At 41.5% G+C, this 12,295-nt stretch overlaps 1 long non-coding RNA gene across 1 annotated transcript; it reads right to left on the reverse strand.

The window, feature by feature from the left end:
- Positions 1-733: 733 nt before the first annotated feature.
- LOC140735193 (uncharacterized) lies at positions 734-12,058 on the reverse strand. Its single transcript, XR_012100719.1, has 3 exons — positions 11,927-12,058; positions 7,646-7,864; positions 734-962 (listed from the first exon to the last, which is right to left on the reverse strand). It is a non-coding gene; the product is annotated as an uncharacterized lncRNA (long non-coding RNA).
- Positions 12,059-12,295: the final 237 nt, after the last annotated feature.

Here is a 12,295-nt window from a genome sequence, read left to right on the forward strand (position 1 = left end):
TGCTTTTGCACAATTTTTAATCTATTCAATATACATACACTGTAATTTAGTTATGTATCCATATTGTGTATTGCATTGAACTGCTGCTGCTAAGTTAACAAATTTCAGGACACATGGTGGTGACAATAAAACTGATTCTGATTCTGAGAGACAGGGAGTAGAGGGATATAGATCCAGTGCAGACAGATACGATTATTTAATTTGAGGTCATGGTCAGCACAGACACACTGGGCCAAAGGGCCTATTCCTTTGTTGTATTGTTCAAATTTTTACATTCTAATAACAAAGGACTAACAGTAATAATCCTGTAATAATGCTATAACTTTGTGATCACTGCCCATGTTCTTCTAGGTGTTAGAGGCCATAAGAAGCTATGTTGTATTGCTGTCAAATGTTATATAGAGATTACAGACTGCAGTATCCAAGGGTCTAGAGCACTGGTTCCCAAACTGTTTTGGGTTACTGCCCCCTTGGCTGTCAGACAGTATCCTCAGTGCCCTTTTCTCTCTCTCTGACCATTACATAAAAACTGTAAAGAATTTTGATTTACAATGCACAAAGAGAAAGAAAATTGGGACTGCAAATTCAAAGCAGCCACAAACAATTGCTAAAATTATTCAAATCTATTAAAAGCTACAAATAAAATTATTTCTTTATTTAATTACAGTAGAAACAATTTACATCGATAACTTTAGAGGGGCATTAGTTGTCCAACTATGCATTATTCATTGCTTTTTCACCTTTCAATGTGATGAATGGGTTTGGTGCAGTGATATCAGCTTCTCCACATTAGGTTGAATGTCATTCAGATCTCCACGTTCAGTAATATTCAGTCAGTTTCCTTGCTTGCCGTTGCTGGATACATCCAACCTCCAGGTTGTTGGATGTATTTAAAGCAGAGATTGATAGGTTCTTAATTGGACACGGTAACACCAGACAATATTCTGTGTTGTGACTGATACCTGGCAAAGTACAAAAAGTATTTACAAATTCAGCTACTGACTCTTGTGCACAGTATTAAGTTTCCAATGTACTTTTGAAGACATAGCAATTAAGTGCTTGGTCCTAGTCAGATTCTGGTCAAACATGGTTCCTGAAATGAAGGCAAGGGGTTTTAAATTTGACAGCACCATTGATTCCATGGGAAAATGTTCCCATAGGGAATTTCTCCTTTCAGCTTTTCAGGTGACAGTCCTCATCCCAGAAGAACGAGCCAATAGTCGGGCATGTTGGTCAGAATATGACAGGTACAGTCAAGAAACATGTACTCTCGTTTAAAGACACATACTTCTCTAGATCTATGGTTTACATCATAGCTTTCTTCTGTTGCTCATAATTTGTACATTCAGGCTTTGTTTTCTAAACAAGTTGAACAAAAAATATTGGCTTATAAGCAGTGCCAAGGTATAAAATTCATATTTCTCTAGTTTTTTTTTGGTAATTTAAATGCTGTAAATATTTCTTTGGCATTGACAAAAATGGTAGGAAATCTTGTGAATAAATGCATAACATTAAACAAAACTTCATTACTGCTTGAAATAATACAAATATTCCAAGCATATGTTTTTCACAATGTTGTTTGACTGCAGTCCACATATCATATCCAAGACAATTTAATCAGTGGCGTTCGCTGGAACACTGCATACCAAGATGAACATAAATACCACGTTGATGGTTTTAGCTCATCTCATTAAAGTGGATTCATCTCACTCTGCACTTTCTGCACAAGAAATAGCCATTGTTCATGAAGCGATTAGAATATCTCACAAATAGAATTTTAAAAGGAAACGGCAGAGAGAGATCCTCATCATAAGCCATATGTTATACTACTAACATTCAATTATGATGAAATAGTTGTGATGCTTTCCTCAATGGTACCACTATATGCAGGATTATTTGTGACTGGGAAATTCCTCTATCATAAAAGCTCGAACATGTGCGCAAAATCAGTAAGTCTTTTACGAAATTTCAAAGAAATACCAAATATTTTGCTGAATTATCGTAAACAATGCTGCAAATGTTACACTGAATTCTAAAATTGGAAGTTCTGTTATGAAAAAAATTTCAAAATAGAAGGTGTTCAACGGGCAAGATATATAAGCATTTGGCCTGATACGGGGGCGGCGAACTGGCTCTGTGCGTGGTAGGTCATGTCGAATGAATCTTACAGAGTTTGTCAAGGAGTTTACCAGGAAAGTTAAAGAAGGGAAGGCAGTGGATATTGTATACATCTTTAACAAGGCTTTTGACAAAGTCGAACTTGGGAGGCTGATCCTGAAGATTTTGTTGCTTGGCATTCAGGATGAAGTAGTAAATTGGATTCAACATAGACTTAGCAGGAGAAGCCAAAAGTGGTAGTAAATGGTTGTCTCTCTGATTGACGGCCTGTGACTAGTGGAGTGTCAGAGGGACTGATACTAGGGTTCCTTGTAGTTTGTCAGCTATGTTAATAATTTGGATGATAATGTGGTAAACTGGATCAGCAAATTTTTAAATGACAGGCAAGATTTGGGACATAGTGGACAGGGAAAAAGGCTGTCAAAATTTGCTGCAGGATCTGCACCACCTAGAAAAAAGGACTGAAAAAGGCAGATGGAATTTAAAGCAGACAAGTGTGAGGTGTTGCACTTTGGGACAACATTTACACAGTGAACGTTAATTCACTGAGGACTATGGTAAAACAGGAATCTGGGAATGCAGATCCATAATTCCTTGAAAGTGGCATCACAGGTAGATCAGGTCATAAAGAGAGCTTTTGGTACTTTAGAAACATAGAAACCTAGAAAACCTACAGCACAATACAGGCCCTTTGGCCCACAAGGCTGTGCTGAATTTGTCCTAGGCTTGCCCATAGCCCTCTATTTCTCTAAGCTCCACGTACCTATCCAGGAGTCTCGTAAAAGAGTCTATCGTATCCGCATACACCACCACCGCCGGCAAACCTTTCCACGCACTCACCGCTCTCTGCGTAAAAAATTTACCCCTGACATCTCCGCTGTACCTACTTCCAAGCATCTTAAAACTATGCCCGCTTGTGCTAGCCATTTCGGCCTTGGGAAAAAACCTCTGACTATCCACATGATCAATACCTCTCATTATCTGGTACACCTCTAACAGGTCACCTCTCATCCTCTGTCACTCCAAGGAGAAAAGGCCGAGTTCACTTAACCTATTCTCATAAGGCATGCTCCCGAATCCAGGCAACATCCTTGTAAATCCCCTCTGCACCCTTTCTATGGCTTCCATGTCCTTCCTGTAGTGAGATTAACCAGAATTGAGCACAGTACTCCAAGTGGGGTCTGACCAGGGTCCTATACAGCCACAACGTTACCCCTCAGCTCTTAAATTCAATCCCATGGTTGATGAAGGCCAATGTACTGTATGCCTTCTTAACAATAGAATCAACTTGCATAGCAGCTTTGTGCGTCCTATGGACTCGGACCCCAAGATCCCTCTGATCCTCCACACTGCCAGGAGACTTAACATTAATGCTATATTCTGCCCTCATATTTGACCGACCAAAATGAACCACTTCACACTTATATGAGTTGAACTCCATCTGCCACTTCTCAGCCCAGTTTTGCATCCTATCAATGTCCCGCTGTAACCTCTGACAGCCCTCCACACTATCCACAACACCCCCAACCTTTGTGTCATCAGCAAATTTACTAACCCATCCCTCCATTTCCTCATCCAGGTCATTTATAAAAATCACGAAGAGTAAGGGTTCCAGAACGGATTCCTGAGGCACACTACTGGTCACCGATCTCCATGCAGAATATGAACCATCTACAACCACTCTTTGCCTTCTGTGGGCAAGCCAGTTCTGGATCCACAAAGTAATGTCCCCTTGGCTCCCATGCCTCCTTCCTTTCTCCTTACTTCGGCCTTCATAAATCAATATATTGAATACAGAAGCTGGGATGTTACATTGAAGTTGTATAAGATGCTGGTGAGGCCAGATTTGGAGTATTGTGTGCAGTTTTGATCACCTACCTACAGGAGAGTTATTAATTAGGTAGAAAGTGTACAGAGTAAGTTTACAAGGAATGATGCTGGGACTCGAGGACTTAAGTTACAGGGAAAGCTTGAGTAGTTTAGGATTTTGTTGCCTGAAGCAGATGAAAATGAGAGCAGATTTGATAGTCGTTTACAAAATTATGAGAGGTATAGATAGGGTAAATGAAGTTGTTTTGTCCACTGATACTAGGTGAGATTAGAACTGGAAGACATAATTTAAGGGTGAAAGGTGAAATATTTGAGAACATAGGGGTGAACCTCTTTGCTCAGAGTGTGGTGTGAGTGTGGAACTTTAATTTAAATTAGAATGTCTTTCAATATTTACAATATATAGGGCTCGTTGGGGTAATGTAGTTTTCATTTGATAAGGAGCTCGTCGGGGTTTTATCTCCCAGCTCCCTACGCCACACTCCAGTCCAGCTAGTGGTGGTAATGCACCTTTATGTTGGACTGCCAACTGCCGTTCAAAGTCAGAAGAAAAGGAAGTGTGGAACGAGCTGCTAGTGAAAGTGCTGGATACGGGTTTGATTCCAACACAAAACAGGACTAGATGGGCAGACGGGCCTGAAGGGCTCTATAAATTTAAAATTATTGTATTTAACAGTGCATCATGAACGATGAGTCAGTTAATAAGTACAACAAAAAACACAACTTTAAAACAGAGGATTGAATTGGCAAATCAATAGTTTTCCTGGGACAAATATGTAAAGTCACTAGATGACATATGGTAAACAGAAGTCAGATGCAGTGTAATACATTACATTATGCCTTGGTATTGTTATACCAAAGTCAGAACTAATTTAGTTTCAATCAGATAAATCACTTGTACAGTTGAAGTGAAAATGCCTTCTCAGCAGTCTACCAGATTTATACATAAAGAGCTAATAATGTTGCACAGACAACTAGGCCAGTTAAACAATGCTGTATTGCTATGGACACACAAACATTTATTTTTAATTGCTTTTACTTATCTGCTTTAATTTGGGGTTGTAGCTAAACACATATTATATGACCATGGGAATTAATAAGAGAAATGGCAGCGATGTTTACAACTTTAGTACTGATAGTGCAACATTGCAGGTATAGTCTCCTTAATCTCCAGAGCTGTACATATACCCATTGGCCCACAAACCAAGATGGATCTAGCCTGCAGCCCAGCCATCCCGGGTTCAGGTGCTCGGGGCCAATCAAGCAGACTCTCATCGTATGAAGTTTCAATGATGATTAGGCATCAGCTGACGTAGTTCTGAAACCCCACCCCAACACAGTTTGATAGAAAGTAAAGCTGAAGGCAGAAATTTGCCCGTAATCAAATCGAGGGGACTTAACTATTTTAAATGCTTTTTATATTTGCTGTGAATATTTCAAAAATAGTTGACATCTATTTAACATTTTAATGCAAAATAAAGACTAGTTATAAACACTAAAATAATTTCAAACAAGAATAAATAAGTAATAAATTAATTAACATGCCATTTTCCTACTAATCTTCAAGTGAATGGGGTCACCATTGCCTTGCTCAATCTGACAGACGTAGACTCCCTTTGCACAACCAGCAAGACAGGGTTCTGGCTCCACATGGAAAGACATGAAATGACATCTAAACATGAGAAATTCTGCAGACGCTGGAAATCCAAAGCGACATACACAAAATCCTGGAGGAACTCAGCAGGTCAGGCAGCATCTGTGGAAATGGACGTTTCAGGCCGAGACCCATCTCCAGCACTGGAAATGAAAGGAGAAGACTCCAGAATAAAAAGCTGGGAGCAGGGGAGGAAGGAAAGCTAGAAGGTGATAGATGAAGCCAGCTGGGTGGGAGAGGTATAGGGGGAGGAGGTAAAGGCCATAGGAGAAAGGAAAGGAGGAGGGGCACCAGGTGAGTTGAGAGGCAGGTGAGAGGTAGGAATCTAGAGAGCGGCGGGGTGGGGGGCTGTAGGGAAAAATTACTGGAAGGAGAACTTGATATTCTTGCCATCAGGTTGGAGCCTACCCAAATGGAAGATAAGGTATTGCTCCTTCACCCTGAGGGCACAGAGGAAGTCATGGGCCGATATATAGGGATGGGAATGGGAATCCAAATTAAAGTGTGGGGCAACCGGGGAGTTCTGGTTTTGGCAGATGAAGAGGAGGTGCTCGATGAAGTCCCCTAACTTACGACGGGTCACACCGATTTAGAGGTAGCAGCACCAAGAACACGAATACAATCAACGACCCCAACAGACTTGCACGTGAAGTATTGCCTCACCTAGAAGGACTGTTTGGGGCTCTGAATGGAGGTGAATGAGCAGGTGTAGCACTTTAACCACTTGCAGGGATAAGTGCTGAGGGGAGGGGCGAAAGGACAAGGGAATCACAGAGGGAGCAATCCCTGTGGAAAGCAGAAAGTGAGGACGAGGTAAAGATCTGTTTAGTGATAGGATCTCTTTGGAGATGGCAGAAGCTGCAGAGACGGATGTGTTGGGTGCAGAGGCTCATGGATGGTACATAAGGACAAGAGGAGCTTTATCACTGCTATGGCAGTGGGAATATGGGGTGAGCACAATGTCCGTGAAATGGAGGAGATGAGTGTGAGGGCAATGGTGGAGGAGAGTGGAGGAAGGGAAACCCCATTTTTTGAAGAAGGGGGACATCGCTGATGTCCTGGAAAGAAAAGCCTCATCCTGGGAACAGATGCGGCAGAGATGAAAGAACTGAGGAAAGGGAAAAGCATTTTTACAGGAAACAGCATGGAAAGAGGTACAGTCAAGACAACGGTGGGAATTGGTAGATTTATAAAAGACATTGGTTGACAGTTTGTCTCCAGAGATGGAGACAGAGAGATTGAAAAAGGGACGGAAGATGTCAGAAATCGAGCAAGTGAATTTAATGTCAGATTGGAATTAGGAGGCAAAGTTGATGAAATTGATGAGCTCAGTATGGATCACATCTGTCACTCAGCATTTGTTGTTCCTCTCAACACCTCGTGGTGCATCAGGCAGTAACCTTGCCCATTTCATTTGTATTTGTCTGGGTTTTATAAGGTCAAGTTGCTAGCTTGATGCTTAACCAAGCAAGGATGGGAAGCATGCAAGGAGCTGGCCGGATTCACATCTGGGACCAGTCACCTTGAAGTCAGGGTGTGGATGCCACTACACCACTGGCCGGCTAATGTCATTCAGCACGTTTCAGCTTTAAAATGGTTCCACGGAAATCCAGTTTTTACTTACATCCCTACATATCCATCGGCCACACACAGCATAGCTCGGTGTATATGTTGGGGTTGGGAGGCATGCAGAAGCCAATGCTAGGGTTAAGGAAGAGAGTGAGATAGAGAAGGAAATGTTTGGTTTGCAGGTTTTGGAAATGAACGTTTAACAAAAGAATAAATTGCATTAGTGGTACAAAAAACTGATGGCAGAGCCAAATAAATGTAAAGACCATGCTTCCTTTTAAATTGCATTCCTGCTAAAGATTGACAGTTTGGATAGGTGAGTCACTGGCATGATGTTGTTGTCTAGCAGAGGTTTCTCACCAGTCTTACAGGTGGTGCTTTCCCAACCTGTCTACAAAAAAAACAATTATATCATGCGAGACGGCTCCGCTCAGTGTGAAACAGAACCTTAATGAATTGGTTCATTGTACTTACCAAACCAGTTAAAGGTACAGGTCCTCCCCAGCGTACAAATGCCTGACTATGCACGATACACCCATACAATAGATACGAATGAAAGAACAGTCGGGTGGATTTTCCGTCTGCAGCAGACATCCTCTGGGAACTCAGTTTGTGGCCATCTATGCGACCAGTGACCTGTTCAGGTTGTAAACAGTACACAGGAGCAGACCAATGCCATCATCTAGGAAGCACCTGTTGAGCAATGGTGTAGTTAAATAGCTGGCAGCAAATGCAGTCAGCAAAATCTTGCTGCATAACTAAGATTTTGAGAATCAGATCAGACTTGGCAATTTTCCAAGTTAAACACAGCAACATGAAGTTAGTGTGAAAGGTTCATCAGCTCTGAGGATTAATCTACAACATGGGATTTTGTTTGAATTTAAATAAGAGCAGGTAATGTACTTTCAGTAAGCATTAGATAACAAAATTTAATGGAGTATTTAAATACCTTAAGTATTTATGAGAGGATAAGCATCACCCACAACCTCAAAACAAATATTCTAAGGATCAGCAGATACAGGTGATGACCGCAGAATAAAATAAGAGGAAATAAATGTAAATCAGTAGAATTAAGGCAGCCACACCACAGCAAAAATTAATAATGAAACTTGGATCAAAACGACCTGACTTTTTGAAAGGTAACATCTATTAACTGCAACAAAATTTGAAAAAGAACTAAAAATTGTAATTCAAACTCATTTTGTTGAGATACACTTTTGCCGGTGGTAATACCATTCAGATATGAAAAGAGTGAAAATTGAAGTTAAAACCATGACATTTTGCATTGTAGTTCATTCACATCATCAGGATGTGTGTTATTCCCCTTTGAAGCAAGTACAGAAAGCTCACATTACTTAACCTTATTTTAGGAAATGAAACAGCACAGGTTGTGTATGTGTGAATGGGAGAAAGCTCTGTGAACAGTGACTATCATTCTGTAAGTCTCGAGATACTTATGGGAAAGAATAGGATTTGTCATCAAGTTAAGATCTTGAATTAGAGGGGAAATGATTTCAATTGTATCAAAGAGAACCTGGTGATAGTAGATTGAGAGAAGTCACTGGAGGATATAATAACAGCTGAGAAGGTCAACATGCCCCATAAGGATGAAAGGCAAAGACAACAAGGTCAGAGAACTTCAGCTGACAAAGGGTTTGCAGGTTTGATCGGGAGAAAAGGAAGCATAGGGCAGGTATAGACATGTGGGAACCAGGGAGTCGCTTGTGGCACATAAAGCGTGTAGGAGCAAACTTAAGAAATAAGTTAGGAGGACAAAGTTAGGTCCTGCAATAATCTGAGCAAGTAGGATGAAGGAAAATCCTGAGATATTTTATAAGATATTGGGTGTAAGAGGGGATCCAGGCAGGTGGGCAAGCATGTCCACCGGGATAAAATGGATAATCCATATTACAGAGCCAATCAATTTTCCAGAGGACTGGAAAACTGCAAATATCACTGCAAATGCAAAGGTTAACTTGCAGGTTGAGTTAATAGTAAAGAAGGCAAATACAATGTCAGCTTTCAATTTGAGATGACTGGAATGTAAAAACAATGACATAGTTCTGGACAGTGTCTTTACAAGACAGGTGACCCCAGCCATTATCAATACTCTTCAGAAATTGTCTGTCTGGCATCAGTGGTCACATAACCAGGATTTGAGATATACACCACCTGCTCCCATGGGTTCGGAGGGAGGGGTGGCTAAGCAGGTGCTAAAGGTGATCAGTAGGTTAGTGAAGGGAAGCACCTTACATCTCCTTTGGTAGAAACGTTTCTCCACCCCACCACCCACTTCCCAGACACTGCCCTAAAGAGGGAAAGAAGGCACTGGCAAACCACTTCTATAGAAAAATTTGCCAAGAACAATCATGGTTGTGATACCATGATTTCCTACGTCGTATGACCTGGCGCATAATGTTGGTGATGGCGTAATGCTGAAACTTTATAAGGCAGTGGTCAGACCACATTTGGAGAAGGCAGGAGAAAAGAAGTTCACCACAATCAAATGGCAGAACAGACATGATAGGCCAAATGTCCTAAATCTGAACTTTTGTTTTATGCTCCTATAGTCTGATGGGCTTGTACTTTAAGTCGGATTGGGCAGCACCTTTACAGTAAGCAGCAGGGAAGGCTGAAAAGTGTCATAATAGGGGCATATCAAACTATGAGAAGCAAAGGTATGAGGTAGATAGCTAGTGTTTTTGTCCATGGCAGGGGTGTCTAAGGCTAGAGGGGATAGATTTAGCGTAAGGGGGAGACGGTTTAAAGGTGATCTGAAAGTGAATATTTCATACAAAGAGCAAATGGTATTTGGAATTTGCTGACAGAGGAGGTGGAGGCAGGCACAGTAACAACGTTTAAGAGATATTTGGATGCATTTCAATGATCAGGGCACATGGGGATATGGAATTAACGCGGGCAATTGAGATTAGTACAGATAGGCATCACCAAAGACTTCATTAGCTGCGGGTCTCAGATGGGTATGATAAATTTTTCTGATATCGAAGTGCCAGAGAAACTGGTTTAATCCTGATAACAAGTTCTGCACATGAAGAGTATGCAAATTCTCCATGACTGCATTGGTTTTCTCGAGTTATTCTTGTTTCCTCCCACATCTTTCAGATGTGCAAGTTGGTGGTTAATTGTTGTAACTCACTATAATTAGCCCCTGGGACATAGATTCTGAGGGGTGAATAAAAAAATTGGAACTAATATAGCATGTGTGTATGGGTATTTAATGGTCAGTGCAGACTTAATGGACTAAAAGGGTCATTTCCCTGCTGTATCACGTGCAAATCTAAATGTCAATCATACTGAGATCAGTTCTGACTGGCCAAAATTGCAAGTCAACCCTGAAATGATGCTGACATAATCTTAACATTCACAAAATGACATTATATGCAAATATACCAATAAAAAAATTATCAATAACAATAATAACCAAAAAAATTGGATGGCAGGATTTGCTTCATAAGATTTAATGTTCATACAACAAAAGGCAGAGAGGTAGATGCCACTGGCATGTATGCACTTGGTTGCTATACAACATGCACATGGCCATATGACCTTTAGCATACGATTTTTTTGCCCCTACTCTCCTTTCACCAACACCACTACCCCCCACCCCACACCGGACCCACTCACCCTTCGTTCACAACCTCCTCCATGCTCCGTTTTCATGCTCCAACTTCCAATCCTCGCAGGATACCCTGCAACATTCCTGGTTCCCATCTCCATGCCCATGATCTCTAACCCTTAGCACCGGCAGAACACCTGCATGTCCCTGAACCTGGAATGTGACAGCATGTCAATCAATTAGCCCAGTGGCCACCGATTTTAATTCCACTTCCCATTCCCATTCCGATATATCCATCCATGGCCTTCTCTATTGTCGTGATGAAGCCAACTCAGGTTGACAGAACAACACCTTATATTCTGTCTACCAATCTGATGGCATGAACATCAATTTCTCAATCTTCTGGTAATGCTACACCCCTTCACCATCGCCCATTCCCATTTCCCTCTCTCACCTTATCTCCTTGCCTGCCCATCACCTCTCTCTGGTGCTCCTCCCCCCTTTTCTTTTTGTCATGGCCTTCTGTCCTGTCCTACTTGAATCCCCCTTCTCCAGCCCTGTACCTCTTTCACCAATCAACTTCCCAGCTCTTTACTTCACCCCTCCCCCTCCCAGTTTCACCTATCACCTTGTGTTTGTCTCTCCCATCTGCCCTGCTTTTTAACTCTACTCCTCATTTCTTTTACCCAGTCCTGCTGAAAGGTCTCGGCCCAAACGTCAGTTGTACTCTTTTCCATAGATGCTCCTTGACCTGCTGGGTTCCTCCAGAAATTCGTGTTTGTTGCTTGGATTTCCAGCATCCACAGATTTTCTCTTGTTTGAGACGGAATTAAAGATAGGTTATGGAGTTTCCAGCATCTGGCCTGATTAGAACATGCCCTGTAATGCTCTAGAGGCTTCCACACTTTGTTGCCTTTTGCATCTTTCGTAATCTTGTCAGTCACTGTAACGTTCTCTCCACTAGCTGATTCCTATACATTGCTGGGTGGTGGTGTATATATGTGAGTTACTTTCACACAGGAAGTGCGAATTATGTTTGAACGCAGATCAACAAATAAGCGAGCTCATATTCAAATTCTCCTTCTTTATGCTGACTTCAAGGATCATTTGGGAGACTGCCTGGTCCTTTATAGAAATGACACAAAATCACACAAAATAGCTGGCAATTCAACACTTACCACCAGCAGTAGAAAAGGATACTTTCAGTATTGAAGTACTATGGTAGCGATTGTTCTTTAATCGAAGCCTCTATTGGGGAGCCAAGACTTTCACTATCTGGTTATGTTCTGCCTGTCAGTGTAGTCCTTCATAATGAAATCAGGTGCCCAGAAATGAGCAACTCCTAAATCTTATGAAGCCTTCAGTTTTCATTGTGGGCGTGCCATGACAGCAGCAGAATGCTCTGAGTTCAGTGTTGAGACAAGTCAGGCTCTTGAACCAGTGTGGATAACTTCATTCAGCTCAACACTGAACTGATTCCACACCTATGGACCCACCTTCAGGGACTTTACAACTCGTGTTCTCAGTACTATTTATTTACTTTTTTT

The sequence above is a fragment of the Hemitrygon akajei genome, chromosome 11 (assembly GCF_048418815.1).
Source record: "Hemitrygon akajei chromosome 11, sHemAka1.3, whole genome shotgun sequence".
NCBI classification, from domain to species: domain Eukaryota; kingdom Metazoa; phylum Chordata; class Chondrichthyes; order Myliobatiformes; family Dasyatidae; genus Hemitrygon; species Hemitrygon akajei.